The 22,439-nt window shown below is 37.8% G+C and overlaps 1 non-coding gene across 1 annotated transcript; it reads right to left on the bottom strand.

Annotated features, from left to right (window-relative positions):
- Positions 1–1,997: 1,997 nt before the first annotated feature.
- LOC112738904 (small nucleolar RNA R71) lies at positions 1,998–2,100 on the bottom strand. Its single transcript, XR_003169853.1, has one exon. It is a non-coding gene; the product is annotated as a small nucleolar RNA R71 (small nucleolar RNA).
- Between the last annotated feature and the right edge of the window lie 20,339 nt (positions 2,101–22,439).

Raw genomic sequence — 22,439 nt, 5'->3', positions numbered from 1 at the left:
TGGAGAGGTTGATAAACCACTATTTTATGATTTATCTTGTGCTCAATTGAGTGGTTTTTTATCAAGTCTTTGCTCACTTATTCACATTATTTGCATGATTTTACAAATCCTTCCTAATTCTGTGATATATGTGAAAGTATGTTTCCTAGGCCTTAAAACTGTTAATTTTAATTATCCTTTATTACCGTTCGATGCCGTGATCTATGTGTTGAGTATTTTTAGGCTTTATAGGGTAGGAATGGCTTAGAGGATGGAAAGAAAACATGCAAAAGTGGAAGGAACAATAAAAATGAAGTATTTGAGGAACTGGCAGCGACGCGCACGATGGACGACGCGGTCGCGTGCCTCGCGCAGAACACAAGCGACGCGTACGCGTGACTGACACGAACGCGTGGGAAGAAAAATCGCAAAATGATGCGCACGCGTGACCCACGCGCACGCGTGACAGACGCTACGTGCAGAAAATTTCAGAAGATGCCCTCAGTGATTTTTGGGCCCCTTTTCGGCCCAGATCCATGCCCAGAAACACAGAATAGAGGCTGGAGAATGAGGGAATCAATGGAGGGAATTGAACATTCACACAATTTTAGGTTTTAGATGTAGTTTTCAGAGAGAGAGGCTCTCTCCTCTCTCTTAGATTTTAGAATTAGGATTTTTCTTAGCTTATGGTTATTTCTTCATTCCAGGTCCAATGTTCCTTTACTTTATGTTCTCTTCTATTTTTATTTATTCTATTACTTTAGTTGATTACTTGATGTTGCCAATTTGGTTTATGGATTCCTATGTTTAATTTGATTTTCTATTTAATATAATTTGAGGTATTTCAGATTTATGATTGTTTTCTTCTATTTATGATATAAATAATTTGGATTTTTTCCGTTTTGGCTTTGGTTGAGTAATTGGTGACACTTGAGTTGTCAAACTCAGCTGATGATTGGAAATTGGAATTTGCTGATTGATTTGGATCCCTCTAAAGCTAGTCTTTCCATAGGAGTTGACTAGGACTTGAGGAATTAAGTTGATTAGTCCACTTGACTTTCCTTTATTTAGTAAGGGTTAACTAAATGGGAGCAATAAACAATTCTCATCACACCTGATAAGGATAACTAGGATGGGATTTCCAGTTCTCATAACTTGCCAAGAGTTTTTCTAGTTATTAATTTACTTTCCTGCTATTTAATTTCCCTGTTCAACCTTTCAGAAACCCATAAATATACCTTTTTCCATAACCAATAATAAATCATACTTTCCTGCAATTCCTTGAGAGACGACCCGAGGTTTAAATACTTCGATTATAAATTTTATTGGGTTTTATTACTTGTGACAACCAAACTTTTGTACGAAAGGATTCTCTATTGGTTTAGAAACTATACTTACAACGTGATTATTCTGATGAAATTCCTTACCGGCAGAGTTCCGTTCGTCAAGAGCCCTCAACCTCGTTTGATAGTGAACCGAAAAGAACCTTCCTAAGATTAACGAGGGAAGCAAGAGGAAAAAGGGCTGTTGGTGCAGAAGAAGAGGAGGAAGACTTGGATATAACCATGGAGGATGATATGGAAAACCATCATGAAGGAGAGGTGAAAAATCATGCCAGAAAAGTTAGAGCTAATCCTGCTGGACAAGAGAGGAGAGTTATGGGATCATACATCAATCCAAACCCAGGAAATTGTGGTAGCAGCATTCAAAAGCCAACTATCCATGCTAATAATTTCGAATTGAAGCCTCAGCTCATAACTCTTGTCCAGAACAACTCTTCTTTTGGAGGAAGTTCCCAAGAGGATCATAATGAGCATCTCACTAAATTTCAAAGGATATGTGATACAGTTAAATCTAATGGTGTTCACCCTGACACCTATAGATTGCTACTGTTTCCATTTTCTTTGAGGGACAAAGCATCAAAATGGCTGGAATCCTTTCCCAAGGAAAGTTTGACTACTTGGGAGGATGTAATAAATAGATTCCTAACAAGGTTCTACCCTCCACAAAAAGTAAACAGGCTGAGAACTGAAGTGCAGACATTTAGACAGCAGGATGGTGAGACTATTTATGAAGCCTGGGAGAGATTCAAAGATTTGACAAGAAAATGCCCCCTGACATGTTTAACAAGTGGGTGAAAATTCATATCTTCTATGAAGGGCTGAATCATGAATCAAAGAAAGCTGTAGACCACTTATCTGGAGGTTCCCTAAACAAGAAGAAAACCATTGAAGAAGCCATTGATGTTATAGAGACAGTGGCTGACAATGAGTATTTTTATGCCTCAAACAGAAGTAACAACAGAGGAGTCTTGGAATTAAACCATATGGATGCAATCCTGGCCTAGAATAAGATGATCACCAAGCAACTAGCTGAATTAACCAAGCAAATAGAGAAGAATCAGGCTGCAGCTATCCACAATCAACCATCACCTCAAGGAGATTTGGACACAGAATGAGTTAACTGGGAGGAAGCTAATTAGCTTGGAAATTCACCTAGGCAAGCTAATGATCCATATTCTAAAACTTATAACTCTGGTTGGAGAAACCACCCAAACATTGGGTGGGGGAACCAACAAAGCCAAGGCCAAGACCACAGACCCCAAAATCCAAACCAGTATAACAACTTCACTCACTAAAACTCCAACCAAAAACCATACCAGACCACACAAAACACTTATTCACAGCCATCATACCAAAGCCACAATAACCACTCTCAACACCTCAATTCCAACCAACCATCACCACATGATGATGACAGAATGGCCAAAATGGAAGCTATGCTTACAAACCTTTGCAAGGAGTTTGAAGAGATAAAAAAATTTAAGGAATAAGTGAGAGGGAGTATAAAAAGCCGAGGAGAGGTTCTTAAGAATCTCAAGTCACAGGTGGGATACCTATCTCAACAAATCCCCAAATCCACTGATAGCTTCCCAAGTGACACTGAGAAGAATCCAAGAGGAGGAACACAAAATGTGAAATGGGAAGAATGTAAAGCAGTAAGCCTAGGAAGTGAGGAGGTTCGGAAAGAGGAAGTTAGCAATCCTACAGCACATAATCAAAGAGTTTCAGAAGAAAGGAAAGAAGAGATTGAGCAAAAGAGTGATCCTGCCTAAGAGAGAGAATCAAAAGAGAAAAAAACCCTGCAACCATATGTGCCACAAGCACCATTCCCACAGAGACTCAAGGACTGTGAGAAAGGGAGAACATATACTAAATTCTTAGATGAACTTAAGACTCTTCATGTCAACATTCCCTTCCTCGAAATCCTCAAACAGATGCCTACGTGTATCAAGTGGGTGAAGGAGCTACTAGCCAGGAAGAGCAAACTGAAGGGTAGCTAAACATTGGTGATGAACAAGGAATGCAGTGCTCTCATTCAGAAGGACGTACTCCTGAAGAAAAAAGATCCAGGGAGCTTTCGTATTCTATGTGCCATAGGAGAGACAAAAATTGACAGAGGATTTTGTGATCTAGCGGCTAGCATAAATGTGATGCTTCTATCTCTTATGAAGAAGTTGCAAATCAATGAGCTGAGATCCACGGATGTAATCATCCAATTGGCAAATAAAACTAAGAAGCAGGCCGGAGGAGTAGTCGAAAATGTATTGGTGAAAGTAGAAAACTACTTCCTCCCCACTGACTTTGTTGTTCTGGACATGGAGGAAAGTTACCTCCATCCCATTATTCTGGGGAGACCATTTCTCGCTACTGATCGAGCACTCATTGATGTAGAATAAGGAGAGTTGATACTGAGAATACATGATGAGCAGCTCACTTTCCAGGCCTTCAAGCCCGTGCATGAATCTGGGCAAGAGAGCAAGAAATTAAAGGAAGAATACAGTGAGAGCTCTCTAAAGGAAAACTGCAATGAACCACCATGCAAGCATCTGGAGCTTTCCTTGATGGATAAACAAGAAGCTCAAGAGATGAAGCAACCAATGGAGTTCCAGGAAGAGCCGAAGCCACAAGAATCAGGAAGAGCAGCTAACAAGGATCTCCCTAACACAAGAGTCAATGGAGCACTAATGGAAGAAGAGAAAAGAGTTGTGAAGAAATTTCCAAGGGGATGGAGAAACAAGAAGGTTCCTACAGAAGGTTTCTCCCCTGGAGACAAGGTGATATCAATCCACCATCCATAAATCCTACCCCATCTTCCAACCATTCCATCTTAGTTACCTCAAGTGTTCACAATCAGAAAGGTCCTTTCCCTGGAGCATTTGGAAATTGTCAAGGAATCAAATGGGGACAATTTCACAGTGAGAGGAGAGGATCTCAGGCACTACAATCCACCCTAATAGTAAACCAACCGTCAAGCTAATGACGATAAAAGAGCGCTTGTTGGGAGGCAACCCAACCAAAGGTAGTCATCTTTACCTAGTTAAATTCAATAAAAGAGCTAAGTAGATTCTCTGCATTGCAAGGAGCTAAGTTTGGTGTTGCACACCAAAGAAATTTAAGGGTGAATTTGTAATTCTAAGTTTGGTGTTCCACCACGGATTTCATTAAGAACACATTACACCCTCAGCATAACTAGTTATCAGCTCCAAACGATCAGAGAAATTACTCTAAAGTTGTTTGTTTTCTAGTTTCTAATCTGTTATCAGGTTCACAGTTTACTTTCTTAAATAAAAGTACTTGATATTTTCTGCATAGACTCAATTTGCTGCATAAGGCAAGAAACTAAGTTTGGTGTTCACACACCAATCTAAGTTCAAAAGCCTACAAACATGCATGCATGCTAACAATCTTTCAAGTGCTTGGAGAACAAGCAACTTCCAATAACTTGCAGGAATTCAATCAATCTCTTGGAAGGAATACACACCATTAGCTGAGAGCAAAAAGAAGGACACAAAAGCTACAGATGGTGATAGCAGAAAGGAAGCAACTAGAAGGCACCACCAAAAGGTTGTATTGTTACTTAATTCCATCCGCTTTGAGATGCTCTAAATTGGAAGTCTGAATGTGCCCATGTTAATAGTCAATTTTTAGTTTAAGTCATTTTGCATTCTGTGTGTTTAAGTTTGCAATGAGTATGTTAGCCTAGGTGTGTGCTTTCACTTTCACTTGTTTAAATGCTTGTTTTGTCCCTTGAGTCTTTTCAATTTAAATAAAAGAAATGGTTGAACAGAAGTGGAATAGTTCCTTTTTGGCAAGGAAGAGAAATAACAGTAAGTGGTGGTATATATGTTTGATTGTGTAGTAGCTCACTTATAATGAATAAAAGGATAGATTGTTCTCCTTTTAGTGTAAACTAGCATGCTGTCTATGAATCTTAGCAAATAAAAGTCCTTGGATGAAAGAAAAACAAACAGAAAGAAAGAAAAAGAAAAGGCAAAAGTGGCAACAAAAACAAAAGAAAGCAAAAGAATAAAGCTAGACACCAATAGCTTAGACCTTAGGACATGTGCATGTGGTGTCTTTGTAGTAGGATCTGCTTGGATGATTAAGTTCTATGGAGTGCTTTAACACTTGGTAACTTGGGTTAACTAACCTGGGATTATCAACCGAAAATCCATTATCGAGAGAAACTTAGTTACAAGGCATTTAGTAATCCAAAGAGGTGCTAGGCACCAATGTCTTAAGAAGAATTGTGAGCCAAGTGTCTGTAGTGAATATGTGTTGAGTAAAAATAAGCTAAGAAACTACTACAACACATGACATTGAGCTAAAGTTTACAGAAAAAGAAAAACAAATAAAAGCAATTACCAATGATAAGTGAATAATAAAAGGTCATAGCAGTATGATATTTAAGGATTAAAGGAGACATTCTATTCCTAAGGATCAATAAGTGAGTTACTACATTTTCTGCATAAAACCCCATGAACTAATAATAATGACTTGCTGATATGAACAATCACCTTCTGTTTCACTCTTTCTTCTTAAATAATTCAGTACTTGCTTAGGGACAAACAAGATTTAAGTTTGGTGTTGTGATGCCAGGGCATCTTAGGCTAGTTTCACTGGCCTTTTTCTTTGTTTTTAATAGGTTTTATGCACTTTCTTGTGTTATAAGTAAGCAATTTGGGTAGAATTTCATGCACACCTAGATTCATCTAACCATGGTTAATTTGATGCAATTTCATGAGAATTATGCTATAATTACTTGTGTGCTAAGAATGATGAGAATTCTCATGTCTTTAGCAAGGCTTTGATGCATGTATTGGTTGATGACAGGTGAAGGAAGGCATGGAAGAAAGTTGAAGAAGGAGCCGGGAAAAGATGAAGAAGAAGCAACGTTAGTGGCCAAGTTGAACCACCAACGTTGCCTCCAACGTTGGAAGAGAGGCAGAGCAATTCTCTGCATGGTGTGCTGGTGCTCACGTTTGAGGGAATGCTGGCAAGCCAACGTTACCGCCAACGTGGTGAGAAAATTTTCAATTCTGGAGCTAAAGGATTTTTAGCGATGCGTACGCGTGAAAATGGAAAATTTATATATCCACGCGCAAGCGCGAGTCACGCGCACGCGTGGAATGGCAAAATTGACCATCCACACGTACGCGTGGGTCACGCGTACACGTCAAAAAACGAACGTTGGAGGTCCAATGTTGCCTCAAACGTTGCCTCCAACGTCTGCGATGAGAAACCCAGAATTTGAAATTGAAAAACATGAATCGACGCGCACGCATCAGTGACGCGTACGCGTAGAGGTTAAAAATGGCAATGCACGCGTAAGCGTGGTGTACGCAGACGCATGAAAAGGCTAAATCACAGCCTTCACGCTTACGCGTGGTGCACGCGTACGCGTGAATAAGCAAAATCACAAACTTCACGCTTACGCGTGGTGCACGCGTATGCGTGGGTAAGCAGAATGTTGGGCCTCCAACATTGAATCAAACGCCAATGACAGCAAAGTTATCTGGTTTTTCTAAAAGGCGTTTGAGTCAACGTTGGCCATCAAAAGTTGACTCCAACGTGAAGCATCAGAACTTGGAATTCAAACAGATGTCTTCTCAACAGCAAGGGAAACCAACTGGAGCCATTTTTAACCCAATTCTATCAAGGCCAAAAGCCCAATTCAAAGATTGAAGATCAAAGGAAGAAAGTGTATAAATAGTTTAGAATTTAAGTTAGAAGGGGTTGGCTTTTTCATTTTTTACTTTTCTACTCATTTTTATGTTCTGTATGTACCTTTCAATTGCAATTTCCATTTTGAGAGCTATGAACAACTAAACCCCTTTCATTGGGTTAGGGAGCTATATTGTAATTCAATGGATCAATAGTAGTTTTCATCTTCTTCTTCTTTCTTTCCTCTTGATTTTTGTTAGAAAGCTTTCGGTCTTAATTCAATTGGATAGTTGCCTTGAGAGAGAAGTTATCCATAATTGGAATTCATTGGATTCTTGAGAGAGGAATGAAGAATTCATGCTAGAATTGCTTTCTCACATTGGATTAGATTGGGGTTTGGATGGATATAGTGACATGTAATCCTACCAACACTTTGATCTATAAATTTGTGTGGTATAATCAGTGACCGAACTTCAACTCTTCCCAAGAGCAATTAAATCAAGACATTGGGCAATTGTTCATGCTTAGAGAGATTGGTGAGCCAAGACATTGGAATCCAATCATCTAAGATTGCCAAGCAATGTCAATGAATGCATTGATTGAGGAAGAGATGAAAATGATTTAATCCGAGAGTTCAATATCTCCCAAAACCCAATGAATCCCCTCCTCTGATCTACCCATTCTATTTACTTTCTGCTCTTTAATTTCATGCTAATTCCCCATTTCCATTTAATTTCTTGCAATTTAAGCTTCTGTTATTTAATTTACCGCAATTTAATTACTGTCATTTAAACTCTTGCAATTTAAGTTTCTCGCCAAATTTACATTCTGCAATTCTCAACCAAATCTGATTTCGCTCAACTAGAACAATTCTCCAATTTACATTGATCAACCAACCAATCCCTGTGTGATTCGACCTCACTCTACAGTGAGTGTTTACTTGATGACAATCCGGTACACTTGCCGGAAGGAAATTGTTGAGAGACAATTTCCGGGTGAATCACTATATACACATAATTTATAACCAAATCAAGCTAGGGTTGAACATAAACATGATTTCACAAGGTAAAGAGTTTTCTTACCTTTTTTGATGGTGTTTGGGGCACAAACCACCAATAGCCCAACCTTAGATATCACCTAATCAATTGAAAACACAAAAATTCACTCAAAACCATCACCTACATTTAAGGATTTTTAGGACTGCAAGAAGGAGAAAAAATTTCGAAACCTTACCTATAAAAGTTACATGAGAGTAACGGGCTCGGCAAGAGCTTCGTGTAGCCACAAACGGCACGCGAATCGGAGCACTGTAGCTCAAGTTATGGTTGAATGAAAAAGATGGTGAATAGTGAATGAAACCCTCACCTCCCCTCTTCTTCAATTTCAGGTTGCTGCTGTTTGTTATGTTGGAAAATGGCTAAAATGGCCACTTAATGGACTTATATAATGTTAGGCTTGGGCCCAGTCCAACCCGTTACTGTTTTTAGCCCGTTTTGCCCAATATCGGGCCAAACTTTTAAAATTGGTGCCCGGTTTTTAATTCTAAATATTTTTCTAAGGTTTTCTATTGTTTTTATTATTCTCGCATAGTACCAGACAGATTTAAGCCGGTACTGCTAATTAATTATCGGTACGCATTTTTATGCACTTTTCCGCAGAAAATTACATTTTCCAACTCAGAAAAATCTACTGATTCCAAATATCATATTTATATTTTCTAATTAATATTTTAAAATTTTCAACCTATTACGGACAATTAAATTATTATTATTTTACGTTAATTAATCGGTTAATTATTTCAGGTTCTTACATTCTCCCCACTAAATAAGAGATTTTGCCCTCAAAATTTGGTATACACATTATCTTCATTAAATATTCCCTTAACTTAAACCTTTCTCTTACTATTCACCTTTTCATTTCTCCACATCAACTCAATTTCCTATTTACTTCCTTCATTCTTATTTATAATGTCATATCTTAACCGAATTCAAGCCTATGTTGTACTCATTCTTCTTCCTCAACCTCAATACCACATCAGCATTACAACTCAATATGTTCCAAATCTGTCCTTCAAATAAATTATTTCCTATTTCAATCTAAACCAAAAGTCATCATGATCAATTATCGCAATCCTTACCATCCAAACACGACAATTGCACTCACCTACCACCCAAATCCAAATTATTCACCAACCCTCATATCCACAACTGGTGTGCAAAATTGAACTCCGCAATATTTGCACAGATCGACCGACAAGTGCACCGGGTCGTCCAAGTAATACCTCAGGTGAGTGAGGGTCGAATCCCCCGTAGATTGTTGGATTGAGCAAGCAATGGCAGCCGTAATTGACTAACTCATGTAGCATCCTCATCAAGTTAGTCTTTTCTAAACCATAGCAGTCTACCATATCCGAGCAACTCATGTAGCATCCTCATCAAGTTAACTCATGGCTTCCTACTATAGCTGAAGGTGAAGACCTAAGTAATCCACTCCCATTCACGATCCTACTCAAAATGCCACATACTTCTCAGACTCTAGCCTTAACGCCACAAAGACCTCAGTAACCTACGGTCAACGGGATTTTACGTCGCTTATCCAAAGTCGCCCAGGCACGCTCTTAGAATCTGCAGTGTACTCTCTAGCTGTGGTTCAATGCTATCAGGGTCAGGACTCACACGAAATCCATGTAGAACAAGGATGATTGCCACGGGTCATCCTCAATTCATGAGATGAAGAACAAAAATGCACAAGAGAATGGAATCAAACATGTATTGAAATAGAAATAGTGATATTATTAATCCATGAGAATCAGCAGAGCTCCTAACCCTAACTTTGGAGGTTAGTGGCTCAAAGTTTACAAAAAACAATGGTGTTCGAAAGTAAAGGGGGGAAGAAGATCCTAAAAATGGGTGATATCCTTCTTTAAATACTAATCTAATAATTATGAAGTACAAAAAGTATGATAGACTAGACTAGAGGTGCGAAATCCATCCTTGGGCCCACATTGGTTGAGTACTTGGGCTGAGCTTGGCGTCCAACTTGAGGAATGGGCGTTCGACACCCATTTGGGAGTGATTAGCGCTGCCTTGCTTCTTGGTCGGTGTTGAACGCCCCAAAGAGGGTGGTTCTTGGGTGTTCAACACTGGCTTGTCTCCTTGGGGCGTTGAATGCCAGCAAAGGGGTAGCTCATTGGCATTCAACGCCCAGTATGGCCAGGTTTCGTCGAAGAAAAGTATAGACCATTAGAAAGATCTAGAAGTTAGCCTTCAAATTCCGTTGAGAACACATCATTTGGACCTCTGTAGCTCTAGAAATGCTCGTTTGAGTGCATGGAGCTCAGAATCTGACAGCATCTGCTACGTTTTCCGTGCCTCTGAATCAGACTTTGCCAAAGCTCCACAATTTCAACCAGAATTTATCTGAAATCATCATAAAACACAATAACTCAAAGTAGAATCCAAAAATGTGAATTTTGCACCAAAACCTATGAAAATATAACAAAACTTAAACAAAACACAACTAAAATAATATGAAAATGATGCATAAAAGTGTATAAAATAGCAGCTCATTAGAACACTAAAATTAAACTGTTGCTTCTCCCCAAGCAACCAAAAACAAAGTAGAATCAGAAAGAAGAGAAGAACATGATAAATCTCAGAGTTTTTCAATAAAGCTCATTTCTAATCGATGAGCGGGGCTAGTAACCATTTACTTTTGAATAGTTTTGGCATTTTACTATCCTTTGAAGCTCAGAAGTGTTAGTGCCTTTAAGAATTCAGAATCCGGATGTTATTATTGACTCTTTTAGTTTAGTTCTTTTTTATTCTTGAACACAGCTTCTTTTCGAGTCTTGGCCGTGACCCTAAGCGCTTTGTTTTCCCGTATTACCACTGGATATATAAATGCCACAGACACTTAACTGGGTGAACCCCTTAGAATTGTGATTCAGCTTTTCTAGAATCCCCATCCAGTGGTATCCAGAGTTCTTAAGCACACTCTTTTGCTTTAGATCTCGACTTTAACTGCTCAGTCTCAAGCTTTTCACTTGACACCTTCACACCACAAGCATTTTGTAACATCCCGCATTTTTTAAAATCTGAATATGAATAAATTGTGATTTTATCTTATTAAGTTTAAATTTTATAATGTTAGAAATTATTCTATTATAAATAATTAAATAAATTTGGAGATAATTTTATTTTGAATCAATTAATATTCTCAAGTAATTTTATTAATAACGGAATATTTTGTATAATTTTAGTAATTAAAAAATAAGAAAGAATTGTACAATCTAATTTAAGTAACTCTTATTATGAAAAAGTTATGACTTATTTTATTAATATGAACTCTTTATTTTTAGAAATTAATCAATTAAGAGTAAATAAATTAGTTTTATTAATATTTAGAGTTAAGTTAATTACAAATTCTTGTGTAATTTTTATAATTGGTTATCCTATATAATTTGAAATTAAAATTCAGTAATAGAAGTGTTACATAATTTAATTTAAGAAATTTGTAGTACGATTAAATTATGGTTTATGTTATTTATTTGAGCTCTTAGAGATTAATTTTTTGGAATGAATAAATTGATTTTTATAAATACTTTGAGTTTAAGTTAATTAATGTTTATGTACAATTTTTATTATAAGTAGTTGTTTTGTACAAATTGAAATTAAAGTTTTGGTAATAGAAAAATAATGAAAAGTTGTATCATATAATCTAAATAATTGATATCTTCGAGTTTAAACTGTATTTTATAAGTTGTGATTAGTAAGTTCATTTTATGATTCAAATTAAAAATAATTATTTAACTCATTGGTATGTTGGTAAATAAAATTATATATATTTCTAAAGTAATTTTACAGTAATATATTTAAATCCTAATTTTCTCTTTTATTTCAAATATTTTGTAAAATTTGTATGTTAATCGTATATGTTTTATTCTAACCCTAACCCTATGTTTCTTCTTTTTACTAATCGTTATTATGCAACACATATACTCCTCACCCAGTTACTCGTACACACGTATCTGGTACACTAACCTCTCCCTTATTCCTCCACGTTTCTTTTCTCACCACCATTCATTCACGCATGAATACACTCCACACAAATGAACTTATTAACACAGAGAAGAAAGAAATTAGAGAAAATAAGGGAAGAGAGACCGAGAGAGAACGAGATGCAGATGGAAGAGGGAAAGGGGGGAGCAGCGCCGGTGGGTACCACAGGCACTGTCACTGCTGTTTGCTATCATATAGGAGAGTGAGGGAGAAGTGGAGGGCGAGAAGGAGAAGGATGGTGCACCGTTGGAGCCACATCAGCGTGTTCCTCACTGTCACCGCCGCGTTTCACTGCCGTCGTGAAACTTCCATCGTCGTTGCCACTATTCAACCTGCCATCAAGGAGAGCCACTTCCATTGAACCCTAGCTGTCACTATCACCTCTGCACACAAGAAAAAGAAGGAGCTGGTGCCACTATTTCCGTCTATTTAGAGTTGCCATAAACGCAGTTATTTCTACTTCTAGTATTCATTCTTCTGATTGTTGAAGTTGCTGCGGAATGGGGCCACTAGAAGGGTGTTGCTGCTGCCGGAACCACCACGAACGATCGCTAGGAATCACTGCTGCCCTGTTCTGGTTCTAATTAGGCTCGACATTCATTGGTCTGGGTTAGCCTTTTCCCCTTATTTCTGCTCCAATTGCACGCCCTATTCTGCCAATTTCTTATTAAACTGCTTGTTCTTGTTTTAATTTAACCTTGGCCTATGCTTTGTTTTAAATTACCAGAGCCGTTTCTGCTCTTTGATTTCATTGAGTTCGAAATCTTCATTTCGCTACAACCATGATCCCTGTTGTGGGAGCTAATGCCACCACTATCCCAGTTGTGTTGAGATGTAGTGCTACTGCTTTCTTGGCTGAAACGGTTGCATGACTAGTAGAGGTCCAACCAGCTGTCTCGCCGCAATTCTATCTCTGGCTTCTTGTAATTGCGACATCGAGGTAGGGGGTTTAATTTAAACGGTTTTAATTTAAGAATTCCCACAAAGTTTATTGAGTAATTACAATTAGGTTTAATTGTTGTGAATAATTGATTGGCTATATGGATGTTGAATATGATTGAGCTTGTTGATTTTATGAGATTGATTGGTTATGTGTGAATAATGAATAGTTGATAAATGCTTGCTGAGAGTGCTGAATCTTGATGTTATTGGTTGATTGCTGTTGAGCTAGTTATTAGATATATTATAATGGTGGTGGACTTGGTTGGTGTTTGTTTGAGATTGATTTTGAGAGGAATTGAAGGTTGAATTTTGAAATATTAAACTTTTGTAGGAAGCCTAATTTTTTAGATAAACGGTAATTTTGAAAAGTAAACCAATAATTCGATAATGATCGAAATAATGAGATTAAAAGTTAAAGTGAATTACAATGAGTATAGTTGCTAAAATTTAAATTTTGAAGGTTTCGTATTAAATAGAGAATTAGTTATGTTTTTTCAAAGTTGTATTGTAAAATCAGATTTTTTGCATTACTTTTAAACGAAGTCAAAAACTTTGAAAAGCTATAACTAATCCTGTGATGATCAGAATTGTGTGGGAACAAGTCTGGATTAAACTTGGAAAATGATATAGCTGGACTGGAAAATCTAAGGAATTTTTGTCAAATACACAATTTATGGCAAATTTTTAAATACACAGAAAAGTTCAAATAGGGCAGCAAGTTGTTTGACTTGCTGCGATTTCTACAAGCTGAGTTTGGGGAAAAACCTATTTTGTTTAAATTTGATTAACTTGCTTCGTTGCTCTAAAACTTCAGAATTTTACGAGTTAAGGATTAGGAGTTGTGGATTTTTGAAAGTTAATGATTAAAGCTGGAGTGAATCAATTTTCAGCAAGTTATGCATCAACTTCCAATGCTTGTAACTCTTAGAATTGGAATGCAATTGGGTTGAAACTAAGACACACTTGTTGCTATATAAGTTGGGAGTCTATAAACTAAAACTTTAGCCTATTTGAAGTTTTGTAGTAAAAGTTATACAAGTTGAAACATACTAAGCTTGTTGGTTTCTAAAACAGATTTTGACTTATTTTTACCTAACTTTCAAATTATGTAACTTATTTATTAAAAATGATATTGACCTGGAACTAATTGAGAAAGAAATTTGGATAAGTTAAGTTTAACCATATTAATATTAAAGGCGGTTGGATTTAATTTGAATTTTATATGGAATTTTGAATGTTATACGCTGCTGCTATTTTCTGGTTTTTAAGACACTGCAGAGCAGTCACGGTTTTGCTTCTATTGTCGAAGCTAGAGGAAGCAAAAATGTATGATTTTTTGTTTAATAGAAATCTTAATCTAAGACGGTCACATGGATATAAAGTTCTTGCAATTCCGAATTTATTTGATATTTTAAAAATAAAATTGAAATCAGGCTACCAAGTTGTTTTGGTGATTACCTTGGATATAGAATTTAAGAGATAGATTTTCTACTATTATCAAATGTTCTTGAGAATATATTGTTGTGGCAATTGCTGATAAGAGGTCGGTGAAATGTTGAGAAAGAGGGAACCCATATGGGTGGCTAAGTCCTATTTTTAGAGGAGATTATGTCCAGATTTTTATAAAAGTATACGAATTTAATTAAAATAAATTTAAGGCTTGATGATAACTTCTACAATTCTTTTAAGACAAGAGTAATCAGAGTAAAGTAAAGAGATACAGAGAATATAGTAACCAGAGTAGAATAAAGAGACAAAGAGAAAAGTAATATGATAAAGAGATATTTATATGTATATTAGTTGCTTGAGGCAACCCAGAGCTAATATAATAAAGAGATATTTGTATGTATATTAGTTTCTTAAAGCAACCCAGAGTTTTGATGTGCGGAAAACGATCCGACACAAAACTCACCGGCAAGTGCACCGGGTCGCATCAAGTAATAAAACTCACGGGAGTGAGGTCGATCCCACAAGGATTGAAGGATTGAGCAATTTTAGTTTAGTGGTTGATTTAGTCAAGCGGATCAAGTGTTGGTTGAGTGATTTGTGATTAACAGAAATTAAATTGCATGAAAAATAAAGGGAGAGGGGTAAATTGCAGGAAATTAAAGAAAACAGAAAATAAAAGTGCTGAATCTTAAAGAACAAGAAATTAAATGGCAGAAACTTAGTACGCAAGAAATGTAAATTGCAGAATCTTAGAGTGCAAGAAATGTAAATGGCTTGAATTGTAAATGGGTCAGGGATGTAGGATTGCAAAAATTAAACAAGAAAACAGTAAATCTCAACAAACAGAAACGTAGAAGATGGATTCAATTAAACAGGATCTTAAATGCAAATGAAGATAAACTTGGTGTAGCAATGTAGCAAAGAAATTGAAATTAAAAGATGTAGATCTCAGGACTCAAGAGACTAGATAACCAAGTCTAGATCTCACTGCCTTCTTAGATCAAAATTTAGAATTCAATTGCAAGAGATTAGAAATCAAAACAAAAGAAAACTTGGATTCAATTCTCAATTCTCCAATGGTGCAGTGAAAGAAACAGAAAGAGATCTCAAGGTGAGATTGAGACAGAATTTCCTCAATTCTTCAACACCCAAGACTCTAAATCTCCAAATAGCTCAAAAACCAAAAGTTCTCTACTGTGAATACTATGAAAATTCTTAAAGAAAACTCTAAGCGAAAAGCTCCCTAAAACTTCAAATCCTAAGCTATTTATACACTTTCTTCAAATGATCATTAAGCCTTGAATTGGGCCTTTAGTCTTGATGGAATTGGGTTGATAGTGGCCTCCGTTGATTGCTCTTGGTGTTGGGAAGAAATCCATTAGTGAACCGGGCCATGAACCATTCACGTTTGAGTCAACGTTTGAGGCAAACGTTGACTCAAACGTCACTTGTGTAAACTTATGCAGCTAGGCCAAGATGCTGTCATCCACGTTTGGCTCAACGTTTGAGGTCAAACGTGAGCTCAAACGTGGATCTCCCCATGCTCTCTTTTTGGCCAACGTTTGGCCCAACGTTTGAGGCAAACGTTGGCGCAAACGTGGCTCAATTAACTCATAAATCATGGACTCTTCTTCATGCTAAAATGGCGCCAACGTTTGACCTCACGTTTGAGGCAAACGTTGGCGCAAACGTTGGCTTGCTTCAGGGGTGCTTTTGCTTGCTCTTCCTTGCCAAAATGTAGCCAACGTTTGACCTCAAGTTTGAGGCAAAAGTTGGCTCAAACATTGCCATGCCCAGGAGTGCTCTTTCTCTTCTTTTTGGCACCAACGTTTGACCTCATGTTTGAGGCAAACGTTGGCGCAAACGTTGCCCTTCCTTGCTCCTTCCTCAGCCAACGTTTGCCTCAACGTTTGAAGCAAATGTTGGCACAAACGTTGGCTCTTCTCCAGGGTGTGGTTGCACTCTTCCTCACGTTTGAGCCCAAGTTTGAGGCAAACTTTGGCTCAAACGTGAGTCCTTCCTCTTGCCTCTTGCTATCACCCTTTTCCTCAACCTTCTTCCAAGCTTTCTTCTACCTATCATCAACCAACAATTGCATCAAAGCTATGCTCTAATCATGAGAGTTATTCTTTTTCTTGTCATATAAGCAATTATGGTATAAAACTCATGAAAATGCATCAATTCATCCATAGTTGATTGAATCTAAGGAAACATGAAATTCCACCCAATTGGCTTACTTGTGGCTTAAGAAAGTGCATAAAACTAAATGAAAACAAAGAAAAAGACTAGTGAAACTAGGCTAAGATGACTTGTCATCAAGTTTCTGTAGGGAAACTAAGTTACCTATAACCATTTTTCGTTTTCCCAGAGTAGAGCAGAGTATATATATATTTTCCTGCAGAAAGCAGAGGCTATCTCAAATGAGCAACTATTATTATATGTGCATTTATTAGGAAATGGAAAATCGTATTTGGGAAATCGTCGATTACTCGTGACAAGATAAATGTCGAGATTGCGGGCAGCCAACCGACACATGAGCACATGGCCTGTAATAGGACTAGACGTTCATCATATGCATTTATGTGACATTGTTTGGGTGTGTATATTGTAATTGGTTTGTCTATGCAAATAATTCTATTTAACTGCTAATTCCTATACTTGATGTAATTGCTCTTGATTGTATTTGAATCTCATTACTTGTGTTTGTAATTGATTGTTTGGGTGTTGATTGAATTGCTTGGGCCTGAGGCCGTGACTGGTTTGTGTTTGAGGTTTAGTAAAGTATGAAAGATTAAGCTGGTTAATCATAAACTTAATGAACCTATACCCAGAACAAATTAGTCATTCATACCGTCTAGAAAAACTTTTAAGCGTTTTATAAAGCAAAATATGAGTTTAATATTTTGGATAATTAACTAATGCTTTTAAAGAAGGTTTTGGATTTTAAATGTTAAATCATTGGTTTTCAAGAAGATTCATAAGGCAAATGAAAGCAGTGTTCTTTTAAATATCTTTAAACGAAACTAACCATTTGCTCTTTATTCTTTACTTTCACGGCATTCTCGACCTCTACTGAGAACATGTGGTTTGGTTCTCACGCCCAAATTTTTCACCCTTTCAGTGACACAGGTTTGAAGATGCAATATGAAGCTGCAAGCGATTAGTAGATTTTCTTTATGATTTTAATTGCTTTCATGGAGTCCCCTCGTTCTTGTCCTTTGAGGTTTTATTTTATACAGAGGGGTAGGTGTTGTATTTGGGTTTATATGATTTCTTATGTATAAGAAAAATTATTAATAATATTTATGTGATTGTTATTATTACTTGCAATGTTTATCTTTGAAACATGATTTTAATGAATAAAAACAAAATTTTTTGGCATTTTCTTAAAACTGAAACGCTAACTCGATACAAAGGCTCAATAATTTAGTAGTTAATACTAGAAAATGTTACGTAATGTTCTTTCTAGTAGAAATACCCTGACTTAAGCAAGGTATTTTGCTGGACGGGATGTTACACATTTAGTTAGGGGGAGGAGCTCATTTGAACTTTTTAGGCCAAGATTTTGTTTCTTTTAGATCCTCCTAACTATTGATGCTCAAAGCCTTGGATCCTTACTCTTGCCTTTTGGTTTAAAGAGCTATTGGCTTTTTCTTTTTCTTTCTTTTTCTGCTTTTTTTTTTTTGCATAATTTTCTTTTTCTTTTTCTTTCTTTTTTTTGTGCTGCTTTTTCTTGCTTCAAGAATCAATGTTTTTTGGATTTTTCAAATCACCAATAATACTTCTCCTTTTGCATTATTCTTTTAAGAGCCAACATTCTTAACTCCAACATCAAATATGCATTGTTAATTCATGCATTCAGAAAGATAAAAGTAATGCCATCACATCAAATAATTGGACTATTCTTATTATATAACTCGAGTTCATGTATCTTACTTCTCTTTTTTTTTCAAATAAATTTTTTTAAGCATGGTGAGAGATACATGGAATATTTCATAACTTTAAGACATAAATAAAAGATGATCATGCACTAAAAACAGGAAACGGATAATGAAATACAATGAAAAATAGAAAAAATAACATAAAAATAACATAAGCAAGGGGTTAATAAAACGTGACCACCTTAGTGACGGTGGCTACTGCTTTCTCTAGTGGATCCAATGGAGTGTTTAAGCTCCTCTACGTCTCGTCCTTGCTTCTATTGCTCTTCCCTTATAACTCTTTGATCTTCTCTTATTTCATGGAGGATGGTAGAATGCTCTTGGTGTTCCATCCTTAACTGATCCATGTTGGAACTCAATTCTCCTAGAGAAGAATGTAATTGGTCCCAATAATTTTGGGGAGAAAAATGCATCCATTGAGGGGAGGAGTTTTTAAACCTCCTAGGTTGAGAGGAGGAGTCCTGCTGAGTTCTATGAATTAATAAAAATACTACTGTTTCTCTTCAATCCATTTTTGATTTCACTCTAAGATGTATACTCATTCTTCATCATGGTGAATGGGATGGTCCATGACAACCAGCTCCGTTCATCATACTAGGACCACGTGCCTGACAACCACCCGTGTCTACTTGGGTTCATGTGAATACTTCAGTGGAAAGCATTGAACCGCCAGCTTGATTATACAAATCTCAGACAGCTAATCCATGACTTTGTTGGGGACTTCTCGAGACACCAGTTCAGCCGATTTACGGGGAGATTAGGGTCTCTGTGGTAGAGGCTAGAACCCAAAGGTGCAGCATTCTCTGATTCAGAAGATTCGACCTTGTCTGGGGGATTTTAAGTAGGATTGATGACTTGCATCATCTACCCTTCTTTCTTGTATAAAGAAGACCATAAACGAGCATAAATCTCATTTGATCAGTACAATTCATGTATTATTTGATGAATATTATGGTACACTACTTTGAGATGAGTTGTGCTGAATTTCAGGTGAAAAAGGCATCAAAAATAGGTAGAAGACAAACAAGAAGCTGGGCGTGTGAAACTGGCATGCCACTTGGGAGCAAACGCCACGAAAATGCACTGGCGTGGCACGCCAGGAGCTAAGAGTGGCATGCCAGTACTAAAGTCCAGAGAAGAAGTCCAACCATGCATGAGGGCGTGGCACGCTAATACATTTTTCCAGAGAGCTACAATGGAGGACACAAAAGGGGCGTGGCACACCAGATTGGGCATGGCACGCCTGACCCACCATCTACTATGGGCGTGCCACTTGAGCAAAGGGGCGTGGCACGCCAACTCACCATTCCAAGAAGAACCTCCACTATGGCGTTCCACTTGATGTCGAAGGCGTGGCACGCCAGCTCCAAGAAGCCACTTCGGCGTGCCACTTGAGAACCCAGGCATGGCACGCCAAGCTTGAAGAGTTCACAAATCCATCGGCATGCCACTTGAACAGCATGGCATGGCTTGCTGGTTCAATAATCCAGAGAAGGGGCTGAAGGCAATTGAGGACTGGGCATGCCAGTTAAAGAAGAAGTCGTGGCACGCCAACTCCTCAATCTCACTTGGGCGTGCCACTTGAGCAACCAGGCGTGGCACGCCAATGCACAAAGGACCAAAAGCAAGATTTGGGCGTGCCACTTGGTATCGAAGGTGTGGAACGCCAAACTTAGCATTTCACTATGGCGTGCCACTTGAAGGCTGAGGCGTGGCACGCCAACTACTGGAACCAAGACAAGATCATGGGCATGGCACGCCAGCCTTTAGGCGTGGCACGCTGGTATAAGTTTCCAGAGAACATGAAGGAGGCCAATTACATGGGGCGTGCCACTTGATATCGAAGGCGTGGCACGCCACTCACTTTTCTTCACTTGGGCGTGCCACTTGAACCCCAGGCATGGCACGCCAGTGTCATTCAGAGAGCAAAGAAGCATTGGGGCGTGCCACTTGAGTTCGTGGCATGGCACGCCAAACAGAGGAACCACTCACTCACAAAAGGGGCGTGGCACGCCAGACCCTGGGCGTGCCACGCTAGTGCAACTTTCTAGAGAAGCTTAGCCAAGCATAGAGCAAGGGCGTGGCACGCCAGTTCAAGTTTCCAGAGGCAAAGAAAGGTGGAAAAAGGCAAGGGGCGTGCCACTTGAGTTTGAACGCGTGGCACGCCAACACAAGAATTCCACTATGGCGTGCCACTTGAGTTCGAAGGCGTGGCACGCCAAGGTTGATGGAGAGGTGAGCGTGCCACTTGAAGGATTGGGCGTGGCATGCCAAGCTAGAAATGAAGGGCACGTGACACGCCAATAAAGCGCCAGCCACACGCCTGCTGGGAAGTCACGCTTATTGAGTGTTTTCTTTTCCCTCCAAAATGTAATTTTCCTTTTTCACTTTTGTAATTCTTTTATTTTACTAGGAGTAGTATAAATACCCCCAAGGAGTACTGAAGAAGGGGGTTAAGCAGTCAGTATTAGATCCACTTTTACACTTCACTTTTGAGTACTTTTTGAGCTATGAGTAGCTAACTTCCTTCTCATTGAGAGAGGGAGCTCTGTTGTACTTGATGGATTGATAATAGTAAAATTCTTCTTCTCTTCATCTTCTCTTTCATTTTATAGAGGGAATTTTGTTCTTAATGTTTAGCATTCAATTATCTTGGGAAAGAGATTGAATGCAATTGGGTTTCATGGGAACCTTGGGAAAGGAAACATGAACTTGAAATCCCTTCTCACACTTGAGTAGAATCTGGGTTTTGGTGTTTGGATATGTGACATATAATCCTCCCTCTACTTGGACCTATAATGGTGTGTGGTATAATCAGGGACCAAGCCTATCTCTTTTCATGAGCAATTAGACCAAGGAATTGGCTATTGATCAAGATATGAGAGATTGAGTCACCAAGGGATTAGGGCTCAATCAATTATGATTGCCAGGAGGTCAATGAGTTGTATGATTGAAGAGGATATAAGCTAGATTGGATCCAAAGAGACAACATCTCCCAATCTCAATGAATTTCCCCATTCTTATCTATCTATTTCTTTACAGCTTAATTTTACATTCAGTAATTCCTCATTCCCATTTACATTCAAGTCATTTATGATTCTGCACTTTACATTCTGCCATTTATATTTTTGTACTTTATTGCTTTTCTTTATATTCCAGTCATTTACATTTATGTCATTTACAATTCTGCATTTCATAATCCTATTGATCCGCTTGACTAATTCATCAATTAATTAAAACTGCTCAAATTTGCCAATCTCTGTGGATACGATCCCACTCTACTGTGGGTTATTACTTGATGATAATTTTGGTGCGCTTGCCAAAAGAACTAATTCACCAATTTTGAATGGGGGTGTGAATTGGATTCATCAAGGATCATTAATGAGAGTGGACTGCACGAGCTTCACCCTCAATCAGAATGGATCCACACTAACCCTGGGGTTCAGATCTGGAGAAGTATTGGCGGCTACTCAAACCAGCGTAAATCACATACAGCATGCCATGGAAGAAATCATTCATAATTGAAGAAGACAGTAAGACCAGAGTTAATTCAGAAAGACAAAGCAACTCCAAGCCTTAATCATCTAAGTTTTAAGATTATCATTATAAATAAATCAACCTAGTTCAGATCTCACAAATCCAACAGCTCTTATATTTGCCTGACTAAGACCTACAAGATAACTATAGCTTGCTTCAAACCACAATCTTCATGGGATCAACCCTGACACGCTCAGGTATTACTTGGACGACCCAGTGTACTTACTGGTACAGTTGTACAAAGTATGGGGATTCGTGCATTAATTTTTTGGCGCTATTGCCGGGGATTGTTTGAGTTTGGACAACTGACGGATTATCTTGCTCCCTAGATTAGGTATTGTCTTTAATTTTGTTTAAGTTTTTTATTTTATTTTATTTTCTTCTTCTTTATTTTCGAAAAAATCAAAAGCTTTTTCAAAAAAATTTTTCTTTTCTTTGTTTAATCTTTGTTTTTCGTTTGAGTCTTTTGTTTTTGTTCTTGCTGAAATTTTTGATTTCTTTGAGTCTTTCTTTCAAAAAAAAAT

This window comes from Arachis hypogaea, chromosome 13 (assembly GCF_003086295.3).
Source record: "Arachis hypogaea cultivar Tifrunner chromosome 13, arahy.Tifrunner.gnm2.J5K5, whole genome shotgun sequence".
Lineage (NCBI taxonomy): Eukaryota > Viridiplantae > Streptophyta > Magnoliopsida > Fabales > Fabaceae > Arachis > Arachis hypogaea.
Note: the sequence above shows the minus strand (reverse complement) of the source record. Positions and strands in the feature narration are given on the sequence as shown.